The 18,297-nt window shown below is 43.7% G+C and overlaps 1 protein-coding gene across 1 annotated transcript in view; it reads left to right on the forward strand.

Annotated features, from left to right (window-relative positions):
* The first annotated feature begins 17,346 nt into the window (after nucleotides 1-17,346).
* The window catches only part of FAM168B (family with sequence similarity 168 member B), a 41,928-nt gene continuing 40,977 nt past the window's right edge, over nucleotides 17,347-18,297 (forward strand). The window contains exon 1 of the mRNA XM_082252446.1: nucleotides 17,347-17,476. The gene's annotated coding sequence lies outside the window, so the exon portion shown is untranslated. The remainder of the gene's footprint in view (nucleotides 17,477-18,297) is intronic.

Consider the following 18,297-nt stretch of genomic DNA (forward strand, 5'->3'; position numbering starts at 1 on the left):
GTGAGGGGCTGACTGCCGGAGTAAATAGTCGTACGGCGGTCGGCAAGCGGTTAAAGATTTGTTGTGGATTACTGATCTTCTGGACCACAGAATCTATCCGACATCAAGTGAATGGTGTTATAATCACCTATATGTTGTTCACCAATTTTTTTATTTTACACATATTGTCAACTAGGTGTTCACCATTCACTATGAACACTTTAACATCACTATGGTTATGATTTATTTATATAAATTCATAATTTTAATCTTTGACTTTTTCATCCAACATCACCATGATTTTTACAAAAATGTCTTCCAAGTTTCTTTTTCAGGTCCGTCCATCTTATTAAGGTTCGTACTACAGTATTTTAAAATACTTATTTTTTACCTTAAAATATTTGCCCCTGAGCAACATTTGGTCTTATAACAACTACCTATATATTTTTAATAATCAAATCCTCTTGCTACACAGAATTCTCCATAATCTGCCTCCAATGAAAACACCAATCAGATTGATAAATTAAATATAATAACACACTACCTTTTCTGACCTTCTCATCCAACATTATGATGAATTATTATATATAATCTCTATGGAAATTGTATATAATTACCCAGTTATGCAAGTGTGATACTTGTTTTTTGCCTTCGTTTTAAACAACAAATTTTCACCTTCTCATCCAACATCACATTATGCTTTTTTTGCTTTTAATACTTAATATCAAGTATTGCCATTTTTAAATTTTTTTTGGAAACACTAATAGTTTACAGTATTCATCTGTTCCTTCCGATGAATACGTCTTTATATTTTAATTTTTTATTTCTTCATGTTTATTAAAAGGATTGTTTGTCTAGTCCTGAATGTGTGCGGCAGTCTGATCGAGCATGATGATGTGAAAGCCGTTGATTATATCCTTAAGCTGGCCGGTGGACACTGGGCGTACTGAAATGTCCCCTGTGAACCGAGCTGGAGCGCCAATATGCAGGCGGACGCATGATTGGCTGCGGGGATATTTCCGGCTATATAAGGACTGAGAAGTTGATTGACAGACACCGTTCCCGTAGACGCCCAATGACGAAACGCGTAGGGCGGAACCATACGTCAACGTCACTTCCGGTCTGCAGCTCGCCGTGTGTGGAACGCGGAAGCTCCCCGGCGCTGCAAACACGTTCTGAATCGATCTGCTACAGCTTAACCGTGAGTCACTGCTGCTCCCTTTTGTAATTTGACATTACATACTACGCTATGAGGTGTTTTGCTTAATACTCAGATGGGATCCACCGGTCCGTAAGGATAGATTGGTGCCTGATCTGGGAAGTTTCATTTTGCCTTACCCTCTGCAGCCAGGATCATTACCTTTGCTGAGGGGTGAGTGCGACCTCTAGTGGAAGTTGGGATTTAAGCAACTGTAGCTCACCATCACCACTTTTTACCTTTTATTTTTCATTTTGATAAAGCACATTCGTGGACACTTCTTTCACCAATATTTATTAAGCATTTATTGTATATATACACAATACCCTATCTTGTCACATCAATTAAATATATTCACCAGAACTTTGTTATCTTTTAATTATCCGGCCATATACTTTACAATTTTTATTTGCACGTTAATTCTTGCATACACATTAACCTTTGCACTGGCACCTAAATTGCACATTTTTTTAATCATATGGTCTGGATCACTGGCTGTTTTACTATATTTATAAAAGGTAGCACCGTTTCCAACTGCCTCCCCCCTCTATATGATATTTGACCCCTATTTCTTAGGGGTTGGTTGGTGGCTGCAACCTATGTAATTTAAAAGTCTCTGGGATATTATCCATAGCGCTGGTTCTCTCCCTCTGTATTTTAATGGTGTTATGTGATCACTGTGTTGGAGACCTACACAATTTAATGAACAATAGTTCACCCAGCTCCTCCATGTGAATTCCTCCTATGAGATAGAGGTCTTCCTTTGGATGATGATTCCAGCATTATACTATGTATTGGTTTATGTTTAAAAACAAGTGTTGGGGGGTTACAACATTTTGATTCCACTTAAATGTACTCCTGAAACAAAATATTCAAAATGCGTTGAGTTTGCATATCGATTTTCTTGAATCTTTTTCAGCCAATATACCGTATTTTCGCGACTATAAGGCGCACCAGATTACAGTATAAGGCGCAGTATCAATGATCGACCGCTAACGTGTTTTTTTCCATACATAAGGCGCACCGGGTTATAAGGCGCATTAAATGAAACAAAACTCTGATAAGTCAAACTTTATTCAACTCTTAATTCAACTCTTTCACAATAACCATAAAATGTTTTTTAACAATAACTCTCAACATTGTTCAGTGAAATACAATACAAAACAATACACTCACTGTTTCAGCTTATTCCTCTACCACAAATCCATCAAAGTCTTCATCTTCAGTGTCTGAGTTTAACAGTTGGGCGATTTCGGCATCAAGCACGTCCGGATCCCTCTCATTATTATCATCACTATCGGAGTCAGTGGCGTTGCTGTTACTTAGCTGTTCAGTGATAATTCCGGCCTTCCTGAAAGCTCGGATGACACTGGAGACTGATACCTTCGCCCAGGCATCCACGATCCACTGGCAGATAGTGGCGTAACTCGTTCGGCGTTGCCTCCCTGTCTTGGTGAATGTGCGTTCGCCTTCTGTCATCCAATGCTCCCACGCAGCTCGCAATTTAACTTTAAATGATCTGTTGACACCAATATCTAGCGGCTGGAGTTCTTTGGTTAATCCACCCGGAATGATGGCAAGCACCGAATTAGTTTTCTTCACTTGGGTTTTGACAGTATCGGTCAGATGGGTGCGCATGGAGTCACAGATCAATAGGGACGGAGATTTGTGGAAAAAGCCATCCGGTCTCTTGACGTAAACCTCTCTCAGCCACTCACTCATCGTCTCCTCGTCCATCCAGCCCTTCGGGTTAACCTTGATGATGACGCCAACCGGAAACTTTTCTTTTGGCAAAGTCTTCCGCTTAAAAATTACCATGGGTGGTAGTTTCTGGCCATTAGTCTGGCAACCGAGAACTACAGTGAAGGATGACTTCTCGTTTCCCATAGTGCGTATAGATACCGTACTGGTCCCTGTTTTCTCGACAGTACGGTTTACGGGGATATCGAAGGTAAGGGGGACCTCGTCCATGTTGGTGATGTGTTCTGGCCGGATCTTCTTTTCATTGATCTTGTTCTTGCAGTAGGTGCGGAAAATGGTCAGCTTTTCTTCGTAATCCTTTGGCAGTTGCTGCGAGATGGTAGTTCTTGTGCGAATGGAGAGATTACGCCTTTTCATAAAACGGAAGCACCAAGAGGGAACTCCTCGAAAGTCGTTGATCTCCATGTCGCGTGCTATCGCTGTTGCTTTGAGTCGAATAGAGACAGTGGAGACGCTTCTACCTGCGGTTCTCTGTTCAATAACCCACTGTTCAATTTTGTCCTCCAATTGTGGCCATTTTGCTTTGTTTCCTCGGAAACTCAGTTTGGTCTTCTTTACCTGGCGCAGGGCGTCTTATTGCTTCCTCCACTTCCGTACCATTGATTCATTAATGTTGAATTCTCTCGCAGCTGCTCTATTTCCATGTTGTAGTGCGTGACTGATGGCATTGAGTTTGAAATCCGCTTCGTAAGCATGTCTCTTAACAGGAGCCATTTTTTGGGCAGCGGGTATGCACACACCTCCTGACTACGATGGCGGTAATGCTCAATCAAAGCAGTGCAGCTTCGTAGCTTACCAAGGCCGTGCTAAAACACTGACAGATTTTTGAGCGCCGTGTACCACATAAATCAGTTCTAGGTCACTGGGAGAAGAAGGGGAAACCACAGCCATACATTAGGCGCACCGCATTATAAGGCGCACTGTCGATTTGTGAGAAAATTTAAGGATTTTAAGTGCGCCTTATGGTCCGAAAAATACGGTAACCTAAAATATACATATATTATGATTCGCAGTATTTTCTACTTGTGTCATTTTAATCATTGTGTAATAAATGTATGATTTTATGCCAGTGTTGTCGATTTTTCTATAAAGTATGTCTACACACAATCCACAGCTACCCTTGTCTTTGCTTATTTTTCAGTCCAGATATGGCAGAAATAAGCCCTTTCCAGCATTCAGGGTAATTGATCATCAGTAAGTGATGCTCTCTTCCCAAAGTGAAAGGTATTGTCAGTGCAGAGGGTCATCAGCTAATATTGACAATATCAAAAATCAAACATGGTGGAGAAAATGGAGGTGAGATTTAGAAAGAAGGAGAAAGAATAAAAGAACATGCCAGGGGACAAGCTGTCCACAGTGCCATCAGGCCAGAGGCAAACAGCGTCATAGGGGCACATCACGCTAGAAACAGGGTCTATCAAGGTGTCTTGGAAGACAATGTTCTATCCAAGGGGACAAGATCCTTCTGCACTAAAATAAACGTATCTGCTTGCTTACAGTCTTCTGTAGAAAGAATGTACACTCAGCTGTGCATGCTGCTGACCAAGCGACTTTTATCTGACAGGGTGGTTGAACAGAAGTCAATTAGTAGATCAATTTCTGTTCAACTGTAGTGGCCACACATAAATCGAATTTCTGCTGATCATTACTGAACCGGCCAAATTTCGATCCACAGCTATCAAGACATTCACTCGTGGGTCATGCAATGAATAATCCACTGCTTGCAATTTTGTCTGTAGCCATTTGTATCTTCTGAAATGGCATTCATTTTTCATACTGGTTGACTTCTGGGAAAAATAAAATCATATTTTGGGGAATGGTATATGTGGCCAATGCTATCTCTGGACTTTCTAGTGTGTCAGAGATGATCTGCTACTTGTAGTTCTACCAACATGTGGTTTTTCCTACCTTGGTGCACAGGACAAATTGGTACATCCACCGCCGCCAGATCCCACCTGCTGACTGATATAGCAACTGGCTAGCTAGTCCCTTCCCAGCCTATCAGTCCACTTCACTATTTGGCGGTGCTCAGGCCAACACCCATGGCCTAAGCAATAGGTTCATTTTCTAGTCCAAAGCTTCAGTCTGTGTTTGTTTCTACATTCTTGCATACCTGTTTTTCCAGTTACTGACTTTGGCTTCTATTTTAACTCTACTTGTTTACGGCATGCCATGACCTTGTCTGACCCATTTCATAAATTGCCTAAATGCATAAAGGAATAAAAATGCAAATAAAACATTTTAGAGATCCTATTAAGTGAATGTGGCAGGTGCACTCTGTTTTCCCCACTGTAGGTGGCGCTCAACTGATGTGGCAATGCAGAAGGGAAAGGAAGTCATGAGGAACTTAGTTCCTCTATAATTTCCTGTGGTCACCAGGGAAACAGTTATCTGATTGGCCGAGCCCCTTGTGACCTCTGCAGCCATCTTGGATGAGGGCAGAGCCTATTTGAGGTCCTCAGTTCCCTGATTTGGCACGCATTGAGTGAGTGGTTAGTATAGGGACAGGTTTCCTGTCTGCCAGGGACAGTGTTTAGCAGCAAGGAGAGGTTTCAGAGGCGTAGAGAAATGCAGGGACTATGCCATCTCCTCTCAGGTAACCTCCTGGATTTGCCAGACCGCATTCCTGTTCCTCACTGCAGAAGCTGTCAGCATCATTGCAAGATAACATTCCTCTGCTGCTGTTGGTAAATCGCTTCGGTTGGCTGTGCCTACCCACCATGCCTACCCACTTTCTTAATACACTGTTCCCATTCACCTCTGCCTCTGTGTATTCTATGCCGCCAGTGCACAATGCTGCATCCTACCCACAAGTGTAGCACATTATGCTATGCCACAGCACCCTCGTAACTATTGGTTTGTATATATAAATGATGTTGGGTAATTTAAAAGAGTGCTATGATTATAGTGTATTATTGTCTGATAACTGTCAAAAACATTGGGGAAAACTTTTATGTTTTTATGGATGTATTGCCATGACATTAGGCACCCTATGATGACTGTATTGATTATTTTAAAGACTACAGCTAAAAAATCTGGAGCAAAAGCCAACAGCAACCAGATCCCTTTTTCTATTTCATTGCCATGGGCCACAACTCAGCTTTTGCTTTCGATCTCTTAGCTTTCACAGATCAGCCCCATAGACCGAATTCAATCATCCACAGATCCCAGAAATTTGGATATGTCAGTAATAAAGGCACATGTTCATAATAATGACCTGTGCCCAGGGGTGCCATGCAGATAAATGCTGTTTATACTAAATCCTCCACTCCCCCTAGAGCAGGCATTGGCCTATTCTTACCTCATATGTTCTTATCATGTCCTCTTTGTGATCATCAGCCAGGTTAGGATCTAAAATGAATTTCAGTTTGAATCTAAACTCCATCTGCTCTGAAAATGAATAGAGCTACACTTACTCACATACTGTATTCCTCTTAGGGCAGGGTGGCAAGTTCTCTTGAAAGAACACACTACCATGCATTTCTATTTATGGCAGCTTTGCATAGTAATGTAGGGTCACACAGACAGCTGTGGAATGGTGCATGAAGGTGAATATGTAGTCGTTTTATTGAATGTAGCAAAACATGATAAAGCCAATGCGTTTCGGGGGAACAAAGACTCCCCCTTCTTCAGGGCTGCTGCTGTATGCTAATGGTGAGTGGGGATGTAACCCAACTGGTGTATCTGTGACACCGAAAAAGGTGTCAGAAACAACATTGGGGCCATATCCAGAGGTAGCAGCCCAAGCCCCCCAAAATAAATCACTGCCACCTTTCTCTCTAGTTGGGATGGAAGACTATATGAATTTATTTTTTTCTCAGAGAATACCACAACCCCCCCTACCCCCAACAAACTGCATTAAATGATGGGTGTGGCCAAATTGGACAGTGGAAGGATATTAAAGGGGCAATAAATACCAGTGCGTTATGTGCAGAGTTCAGGGGCATGCTACATACAGAGAGCAGAGTTTAGGTGTGCACTACATACAGAGCTCAGAGTTCAGGGGTACACTACATACAGAGTGCAGATTTGCGCTACATACAGAGTGCAGAGTTCAGGGGTGTGCTACATACAGAGTTCAGAGTTCAGGAGTGCACTACATACAGAGTGCAGAGTTCAGGTGTGCACTACATACAGAGTGCAGAGTTCAGGGGTGTGCTATATACAGAGCTCAGAGTTCAGGGGTGCACTACATACAGAGTGCAGTGTTCAGGTGTGCACTACATACAGAGTGCAAAGTTCAGGGGTGTGCTATATACAGAGTTCAGGGGTGCACTACATACAGAGTGCAGTGTTCAGGTGTGCGCTACATACAGAGTGCAGAGTTCAGGGGTGTGCTATATACAGAGCTCAGAGTTCAGGGGTGCACTACATACAGAGTGCAGTGTTCAGGTGTGCGCTACATACAGAGTGCAGAGTTCAGGGGTGTGCTATATTCAGAGTTCAGGGGTGCACTACATACAGAGTGCAGTGTTCAGGTGTGCGCTACATACAGAGTGCAGAGTTCAGGGGTGTGTTATATACAGAGTTCAGCGTTCAGGGGTGTGCTATGTACAGAGTAGTGTTCAGGGGTGCGCTACATACAGAGTGCAGAGTTCAGGGGTTCACTATATACAGAGTGCAGAGTTCAGGGGTGCGCTATGTACAGAGTGCAGAGTTCAGGGGTGAGCTATGTACAGAGTGCAGAGTTCAGGGGAGCGCTACATACAGAGGTCAGAATTCAGAGGTGCGCTACATACAGAGTGCAGAGTTTAGGGGTGCGCTACATACAGAGAGCAGAGTTCAGGGGTGCACTACAGACAGAGCTCAGAGTTCAGGGTACACTACATACAGAGTGCAGATTTTCGCTACATACAGAGCGCAGAGTTCAAGAATGCGCTACATACAGAGCTCAGAGTTCAGGGGTGCACTACATACAAAGTGCAGTGTTCAGGTGTGCGCTACATACAGAGTGCAGAGTTCAGGGGTGTGCTATATACAGAGTTCAGAGTTCAGGGGTGCACTACATACAGAGAGCAGTGTTCAGGTGTGCGCTACATACAGAGTGCAGAGCTCAGGGGTGTGCTATATACAGAGCTTAGAGTTCAGGGGTGCACTACATACAGAGTGCAGTGTTCAGGTGTGCGCTACATACAGAGTGCAGAGTTCAGGGGTGTGCTATATACAGAGTTCAGCGTTCAGGGGTTCACTATATACAGAGTGCAGAGTTCAGGGGTGTGCTATGTACAGAGTAGTGTTCAGGGGTGCGCTACATACAGAGTGCAGAGTTCAGGGGTTCACTATATACAGAGTGCAGAGTTCAGGGGTGTGCTATGTACAGAGTGCAGAGTTCAGGGGTGCGCTACATACAGAGTGCAGAATTCAGAGGTGCGCTACATACAGAGTGCAGGGTTTTTTTTTTTTTTTTCCAAAAATTAGTGCAGGGTTTAAGGGCACAGCGTCCAGGAATCCGCTCTCTTTCACAGGCTGTTCACATCTCACTTTCACCCCTCCCCTGATTGTGAGGGCCACATAAAATGGCCTTGAGTGCCAGGTTCTTTGTTTGACACAAGTGTTGTAGTATGAATCGGACCTTAAAGTGTTAGTTCACCTTTACAGAAAATCGGTAAAGGTGACCTAACATCAGACTTACCTACCGCGATCCTGAGCTGTCAGCCCATCCACCGGTTTGGGGATTTGAAACCTCTGTTGCTTTCCCTCTTTTCTGTCCAATGCTGCCAGGATGGATTCGAATTGGTTGGCGCTGTCACATGGAAGGTGCATTGTGGGGATCTGGAGTGGGACCAGTGTTAGGTCACTTTTACATATTTTCTGTAAAGTAAACCCTTTAATGTGTGTGTGTGTGGGGGGGTTGGTGTTCACTTTAAGCAGCAGAAGAGCAAGGGTCACCCCTGGCCCTCAGTAAATACATACTGTATGTCTCCTAAGAAATGTTTATTCTATTACGTTTGGCCCACTTTTACATCCCAACTCTGGGATGGAGAAAAAAAATAACCCTTTCAGTGCCTCTTGAAAGGCTGGTTAGGTGTAGGGGAAATGAAGAGGCTGTTTTACTTACTTTACCCCCTCTCTGTGTGCTCCCTTGGTGTTATCATGTACAATGAATGGCTACTAATCCTGCATTGTATGTGGAGAGGACAGGCATGTGACTGGGGCACGGAGCACCTTAGAGAGGCAGCTTTGTGGGAGTGGTCAGGTGGGAGCCTAGAAGAGTAAAGAGGTAAGAGGAGCACAAATGTTCCAGAGATATCCAAAAGCAAGTTGGGACATGTACTTCCTGTTGTGTTTCTGGGACAGGAAGTGAAGGGAAATTTACCCAATGGAACACAGACAGCAGAAAAAAAAGATCTGACAGGGGTTTTACAATATAGTCAAAGGCAACATGTTTTTAAAGTTTTAGATAGAATGGAGAGGGATTGGAGCACCTGTCAGTTTTTATTGCTGTCTGTGCCACCTTTAGGAAGAATCACCCTCTCCTGTTTACAATTATCATTGAAAGTGAACATGAAAGAAATTTCACATTTTGGGTTCTCACCAGAACAAGTTTAGAGGGGAAATCTTCCAATGGGGACACTAGTTCTAGTGACTACCAGGGATTCCCTCACTTTTGAAGGATTTCCTCTCACTTTATTTTTTATCTGTGGGACAGAAAGCAAAGGAAAATCTCCTCAATGGGACACAGATGGCAAAAAAAACAATAAAATAACTGACAGGGTCCTATAACCGCTTGCCGACCGCCGCACGACTATTTACTGCGGCGGTCAGCCCCTCACAGGCAAAGCGACTTAGGTCTATGTCGCTAGCCTGTGAGGGTCTAGGGAGCGAGCGCGCGCCGCCGGAGGCGCGCTATCGTGCGGTCACGGACCCCCCCGCGCGTGTGCCTGGCGGACCCGATGTCCACCGGGCACTCGCGATGTTCCGTTACACCAGAAGAAAGGCAGGCGGCTGATGTAAACAAAGCCGCCTGTCATTCTTCCCTGTGTAAGAATGAAGATCACACGGTTCTACTATGTAGGACCGTTGGTCTCTGTTCTTACACTAGTAGCCACAGCCAATCACAGTGTAATGTTCTGGTACCTTTGGGTACCCTAATTACTCTTTCATAAGTGTATGCGCCCCACCATTCTCTTTTGGTAAGGTGCGCATACACCTTTAAGACTGATGCTGTCATCACTGAGCGCCGGACTGGATGGCTATTTAGATCGCCGGCTCTCACTCACATGTGTTCGTTCAAACTGCTTTGTGCCTTGATGCTAACCTGTCTTGAAGCTCTCATGCTTGCAAGCATACCTCGCTGTCGGAACCACGCTGCGCTGATCCCTGTATCCCGCTACCGGATCATCCGCTCTTGCCGAACCTCTCCTCTGCTACATTGCTATTAGTGATAAGTACCCCACAGGGGAAACCTCTATAACCTTTATACTAAAGCTTACACTATCTAGCTCTGCATACTAAGGACTATTACTACATCTGCATTATCTAAGATTGCTAGCTCTTGAGCCTACTACCACCTGTTCTTGCACTGGGTTGATCTCTCTTGTATGTCCACCTGCTACTCTGTCATCTGCTACCATACATGATTGCTAAACCTATCTGCATCCCATCTGCTACTATCTTACTTTCAAGAACATTTCCTTTCAAGTGTCTGTCATCTACCATCTCTACCCAACCTGTCTCTTCAGCCTATCATCACTGTGTTACTATATACATAAGTCACTCTAGGAAACATCTTATTGAGTGTGTGTATTTACTTGCTGAATTGAGATCATCCACACATGATGAGTCAGTGAGAGTTGGGAATGGTGTCTCAGCGTTTCTCTACATGACTACTGAAGTGGAATATTTCTGCAGCTGAAAATCCACATCATACGTAAAACGCAGGAGCGTTACAGATTGAACGAACCACAAATGGATTCAGCAGAAATAACCACTCAGATGACACAATTAAAACAGCAAGTAACTGCGTTAATACACGCACTTGCTGAATTAAAAGAAGACAATCAGGCTCTGTCGCAGCAGGTAATTAGACTGACACAACTTACCACTGCTCAGTCCCCTGAACCCAAAATAAATCCTCCTTTGGTATTTACAGGCGATCGCAAAAAATTTCGCGAATTTAAAAACGCATGTGAGTTACTTTTCTTGCTAAAACCCCGTACCTACCTTACTGATCACATAAAGGTTTGTACTATTATTTCTTACCTAACAGGCGATCCTCGGGCCTGGGCAGACTCTCTTTTTGAGAAAAACGACCAGCTTCTCAAATCCTATGCCTTGTTCCTAGCAGAACTCACTAGCCTATATGATGATCCCAATAGGCAGAGTACTGCCGATCTTCAATTAAGATCCTTGAAACAAGGTAGGAGACCTGTAGAAGACTTTGTCGCAGAATTCAAGAGATGGACCCTTGATTCAGAATGGAATGATGCATCTCTGAAAACCCAATTTAGGCTTGGCCTATCAGAGGCCGTTAAAGACGAGCTCGCCCGAGCGGATCTGCCAAAAACCCTGGATGCATTGATACAACTCAGTATCACCATAGATAGAAGACTACGAGAAAGAAAGGCTGAGAAAATGGGAATGCCATTATCCAGTTCTTCTCGGATTTCGGCCGTTGACCCCGTTCCTATGGAGGTAGGAACCATACGCCCGCCTCTATCAACTATGGAAAGAGCCAAAAGACGATCTGGTAATCTCTGCTTGTACTGTGCATCCCCGGATCACAAGATAAACGTCTGTCCCCTAGTCTACAAAAAGAAGGGTGAGTGTTCACATGTCCTCCTAGGGGGATTGACAACTTCAATCACTAACCCTTACCTTTCTGTTTGCTTAATATTACAGTGGGACCAGAACAGGATTACTACTAAGGCCATGATTGACACAGGATCTTGTGGAAATTATATTGACATACGTTTTGCTGCTTTAAATAAAGTTCCTATTATTTCTAAACTTAAACCTGTCTCAGTAAGTCTTATTAACGGTGTTCCTTTATCCTCTGGTCCGATCACTGATCAGACACAGGCACTCCTAGTCACTACTAACGGGTCTCATATGGAGACCACTACCTTCGATCTAATACCTTCACCCCACTTTCCCATTGTGTTGGGACTTCCCTGGTTGCACACACATCAACCAACCATAGATTGGAAGGAACGGACCCTGGCCTTCCTCTCTTGCTATTGCGAGGGTACGTGTAACCTCCCGTCTTTCGGGAAGATCCTGTCTGTGGTGACAGATGAGATTGCACCACTATGTTATCAGGATCTCTCTGAGGTTTTTCTTGAGAAAAATGCTCAAGCACTACCTCCCCATCGAGACTATGATTGTAGCATTGATCTACTCCCAAATAGCAAATTGCCGTTCGGTCATGTTTATCCTCTTTCACAGGATGAACTTTCCCATCTCAAAGACTATTTGGATGAGAATTTGAAGAAAGGTTTTATTAGACCTTCCACTTCTTCCACAGCAGCAGGACTCTTTTTTGTCCGCAATAAGGACTCAAGTCTCAGGCCTATCATCGACTATAGGCAATTGAATGCTATTACAATAAAAGATCGCTATCCTTTACCGCTTATCCCTGAGCTCATTGAGCAGGTGCGTGGAGCTACCTATTTTTCAAAATTGGATCTGAAAGGAGCATACAATCTCATTCGAATCCGTGCTGGACACGAGTGGAAGACTGCATTCAGAACCAGATACGGATTGTTCGAATATCTTGTAATGCCATTCGGGCTATGCAACGCCCCTGCAGTTTTCCAACGATTTATAAACGATATTTTCAGAGACTTACTAGATGTCTGTGTTGTGGTATATCTGGACGATATACTTATATATTCACGATCCCTGTCTGAACACATAAGACATGTAAGACTAGTATTATCGAGATTGCTTGCACACAACCTTTATGTGAAACTGAAAAAATGCTTGTTTCATAAAGAAGAGGTACTGTTTCTAGGCTATATCATATCCAAAACAGGAATCGAGATGGACATGAGTAAGATATCCTGCATTCAGGATTGGCCTACACCAACCACACGCAAGGCGCTACAGCGATTCCTTGGATTTTCGAATTTCTACAGGAAGTTCATCAGAAACTTCTCTGCCATTGTGAGACCCCTCACACAGCTCACTAGCATTAAAAAACCATTCAAATGGTCAGATGAAGCAAATAAAGCTTTTCACCTGTTAAAGACAAGGTTTACTTCTGCTCCCATATTACGCCATCCAGACCCATCCCTCCAATACATTCTGGAAGTAGATGCGTCAAACATGGCAGTAGGAGCAATACTCTCCCAACGACCAACTCACACTTCACCACTTCATCCAGTCGCCTTTTTTTCTAAATCCCTAAGCAGTCCCGAGATAAATTACCCCGTGGGTGAAAAGGAACTGCTTGCTATAAAATTGGCTCTGGAGAATTGGCGACATCTACTCGAAGGCACCCAATTACCAATACTTATATACACGGACCATAAAAATCTCCAATATCTTCAGACTAACAAAACTCTCTCTCACCGACAGGTACGATGGTCACTATTCTTTCTAAGGTTTAACTTCCTAATGACCTACACACCTGCAGATAAGAACAAAAAGGCGGATGCACTATCACGACTAACTGAAGAAAACTACTTCGAAATCCCTTCCGTTCCTATAATACCTCACAAACGCATTATTGGAGTTGTCCGTTCCTTGAAGGAAGAGGTTTTGCATGGTATAAGTTTGGATTCACCCCCACCACAACTAAATACTGATGCAGAAGGCTTCCTCTACTACAACGACAAACTTTACATACCACCTACCATACGCACCAAGATCTTGGAATTATCGCATGATGTGCCTATGGCAGGACATATGGGTATGACAAAGACTCTTAATCTGATTACCAGGCAATTCTGGTGGCCTGACATGAAAACATCTATACAAAAATTCGTCTCTTCATGCAATGTCTGTGCCAGGTCCAAAATTGACACTACGAGACCATCCGGTCTACTATGCAGTCTACCAATACCCCAAACTCCATGGGAAGTTGTGTCCTTGGACTTTATAGTGGAATTGCCTCCTTCCAAAGGATTTAATACCATCTTAGTGTCAGTGGACCATCTGACAAAAATGGCACATTTCATTGCTATTCACAGACTACCTTCGTCCAAACAAACGGCAGAACTCCTGATGAAACATGTCTTTAAGTTACATGGTATCCCAAAAACTCTTCTGTCTGACCGTGGATCACAATTTATTTCCAAGTTCTGGCAAGAACTATGTCACATACTACGGATCGAGCGGAAGCTCACTTCTCCTTACCATCCGCAGACCAACGGACAGACTGAAAGAGTCAACCAATGCATCGAGCAATATTTACGTTGTTGCACTTCTTACCAACAGGATGATTGGGCAGATCTTCTCCCTCTGGCAGAATTTGCCTACAACAACGCAACCCACAGTACGACCAAGCAGAGTCCGTTCTACTTGAACTATGGGTTTCATCCCTCTATTCTTCCACCCCGCATCCTTCCTTCAAATAACCCAGTAGCCTCAGACTATCTTACCCAAATAAAGGACTCTCTGGGTTTGCTTAATACTACCATTGCACACGCTCATAGTCAACAAAAGAAGTACTATGATCTTCGCAGAAGACCTTCTCCTCAGTACGCAATCGGGGACCTCGTTTGGCTCTCAACAAAAAATTTAAGACTGAAAATCCCTAGCAAAAAGCTTGGACCTCTGTTCTTGGGACCTTTCCCAATCAAGAAACTTATTGGAAAAGCTGCAGTACAGCTTACATTGCCAATAGACCTCAAAATACATCCCATTTTCCATGTGTCACTACTGAAGCCCCATGTTCCTGACCAAGGAATAAGGCCTACTATCCCACCTCCTCCTCCTGTACAAGTTGAAGGTGGAGAAGAATATGAGATAAAAGAGATTCTGGATTCTCGTATCCACAGAGGAAGACTTCAGTACTTGGTTCGATGGAAGAACTATGGGCCCCAAGACGACACCTTGCTAAACACCTCTGACATACATGCCTCTAGATTAATCCGCAATTTTCATGCGAAGTACCCAGACAAACCAGCTCCAGAGGCCTTCAGGAGCCGGCCTTAAGGGGGGGGTACTGTAATGTTCTGGTACCTTTGGGTACCCTAATTACTCTTTCATAAGTGTATGCGCCCCACCATTCTCTTTTGGTAAGGTGCGCATACACCTTTAAGACTGATGCTGTCATCACTGAGCGCCGGACTGGATGGCTATTTAGATCGCCGGCTCTCACTCACATGTGTTCGTTCAAACTGCTTTGTGCCTTGATGCTAACCTGTCTTGAAGCTCTCATGCTTGCAAGCATACCTCGCTGTCGGAACCACGCTGCGCTGATCCCTGTATCCCGCTACCGGATCATCCACTCTTGCCGAACCTCTCCTCTGCTACATTGCTATTAGTGATAAGTACCCCACAGGGGAAACCTCTATAACCTTTATACTAAAGCTTACACTATCTAGCTCTGCATACTAAGGACTATTACTACATCTGCATTATCTAAGATTGCTAGCTCTTGAGCCTACTACCACCTGTTCTTGCACTGGGTTGATCTCTCTTGTATGTCCACCTGCTACTCTGTCATCTGCTACCATACATGATTGCTAAACCTATCTGCATCCCATCTGCTACTATCTTACTTTCAAGAAACATTTCCTTTCAAGTGTCTGTCATCTACCATCTCTACCCAACCTGTCTCTTCAGCCTATCATCACTGTGTTACTATATACATAAGTCACTCTAGGAAACATCTTATTGAGTGTGTGTATTTACTTGCTGAATTGAGATCATCCACACATGATGAGTCATTGAGAGTTGGGAATGGTGTCTCAGCGTTTCTCTACATGACTACTGAAGTGGAATATTTCTGCAGCTGAAAATCCACATCATACGTAAAACGCAGGAGCGTTACACACAGTTAGAAACACGCCCCTAGGGACACACTTAACCCCTCCCTCTCCGATAGAGTTAACTCCTTCACTGCCAGTGTCATTTTTGCAGTAACAGTGCATATGTATAGCACTGATTACTGCAGTAATGTCACTGGTAACCCCAAAAGTGTCAAAAATGTCAGTCAAGGGTCCGATCTGTCCGCTGCAATGTCGCAGTCCCGCCAAAAATATCGCAGATCGCCGCCATTACTCGTTAAAAAAAAAAAACAACAAAAATGACAAAAATCTTTCCCTTTGTTAGTAAACGCAATAACTTTTGCGCAAACCAATCAAAATACGCTTTTTGCGATTTTTTTTTACCAAACATATGTAGCATAAAACAAATTGGCCTAAAATGTTAAAAAATTTTGATTTTTACATTTTTTTTTGTGGGAATTTCATATAAAAAATGTGAAAAATATTGTTATTTTTGCAAAATTGACGCTCTTTTTTTGTTTATAGCGCATGATCAAAAAATCGTACAGGTGATCAAATACCACCAAAAGAAAGCTCTGTTTGTGGGAAAAAAAGGACGTCAAATTCGTTTAGGTACAGCGTCGCACGACCGTGCAATTGTCCGTTAAAATCATGCAGTGCCGAATCGCAAAATAGGACCTGGTCAGGAAGGGGGTAAAATCTTCCGGGGCTTAAGTGGTTAACCCTCACATACTACATTTATTTTTTTTAATAAGTTTACCTTCTTTTCTGTTTTAAAGTATAACTAAAGGCAAAACGTATTTTTTTGTTTAGGATAGAGAGATGGATTAGAAGGCTTGTCAGTTTTCATTGCTGTCTGTGTCCCCGTTAGGGAGATTCACCCTCTCTATTTGTCCTGTTTACCATTATCATTGAAAGTGAAAGTAAGAGAAAATCCCAAATTTTGGGTTGTCCCCCGAAAAGTAATAGAGGGGACATTTTCCGATGGGGACACTAGTTCTGGTGACCTGGGGTGCCCCCAAGGATTTCCTTTAATTTGCAGGTATTTCCTCTCACTTCCTATTTGGCTATGGGCCAGGAAGTGAAGTTAAATCTCTGCCACTGGACACAGATGGTGAAAAGAATCTGACAGGGGTTTTAACCCTCTCTTGTTCCATCCAAAATGAGAGAAAAAAGATTTGCCCATAGTTCTACCTTTCCCAACTCCATCCAAATTGCGGAAAAAGGTTTTGCTATACGCAGACTTTTTATTTGGCTTTGATAACAGTTGGCTAGCTAGCATTATTCATTGAATAATATGCACAAGGGGCCCAGGCTGGGTTCTCTCTGCACTGTCAGCCCAGCACCCGTATACATGACAATGCATACACAACACACACATGCACATATCACTTCGAAAACAGATTGGAACCAATAGGGAAACCGCAAATGACACCACGTGACCCATGCAGCACCGACTCCTCCCTCAGCCAGACGGACGGGAGCGAAGGGGGCGGGAGAAGCTGGCGGCTACGACAGGAAGTGACGACACAGGCCCGTAGGTTGTTGCTGCACGGTATTTCCTCCTCGCAGAAAGAAAGGAGGAAACCCGGACACGGCCGTGTAAGAAGAGTTCTGCATCCTGACCGGAGACCGGAAGGTGAGAGAACGGGCTGGAGATGGGGGACGCTCAATGCTGCCTTCACCTTGGAGTACATTCACAGGGATCACTCCTAGTCGGGATGAGGCCTACTTCCCCATCCCCCACGTCCTCTGTGTCCCTCTATCCAGGGGACTCAATCTGCCGCCTGCCTGAGGGGGGACTCGGAGGACGGCTACAGATATATATAGGGACAGCTGTGATCGCTGTGTGTGTACAGGCCTCACAACACAGAGGACACAATGGACCAGACACACATCACCCCCCCCCCCCCCCCATCATTACTCATCGTCCTCGGCCTGGCGCTCCAGTCCCTGCCCATGTGATATACACAGAGTATATGTCATACAATGTACTCCCTGGGTGCCTTTACTAAAAGCAAACCGACTATGCAGTTGTTCCAGAGCTTAGTAAATATGCAGAGCCTCATTTCTCCTTGCAATCCTTTTATTCCTTGCATCTGGTTGTTTTCTTTACAAAGTGAAGCCTCATATTCTTTACTAAAATCTGGAGCAACTTCCCTATAGAGTGCAGCTGCAATGTGTGACATTTATTGGCCTTTAGTAAATCCACCTCATATATAAATGATATCTATTGTAGATAATTCTATTTAGTGATGGGGAGCATCTGATCAGAATGCAGTACTCCAGCCTGTTTCAACCAAGAGGCCTTGGCAAAATACCTTTCATTATGCCCCATTACAACTTTCTAGACATTGGTATCCTAACAAACAATGATGTCAGTTAAAGAGTTTGTAAACCTCAGGGGGGGGAAAAACCTGAAAAGACAAAGGCATAATGAGCTAGTATGCATCACATACT

The sequence above is a fragment of the Pelophylax lessonae genome (assembly GCF_965119305.1).
Source record: "Pelophylax lessonae genome assembly, chromosome: 3".
In the NCBI taxonomy this organism is placed as follows: Eukaryota; Metazoa; Chordata; class Amphibia; order Anura; family Ranidae; genus Pelophylax; species Pelophylax lessonae.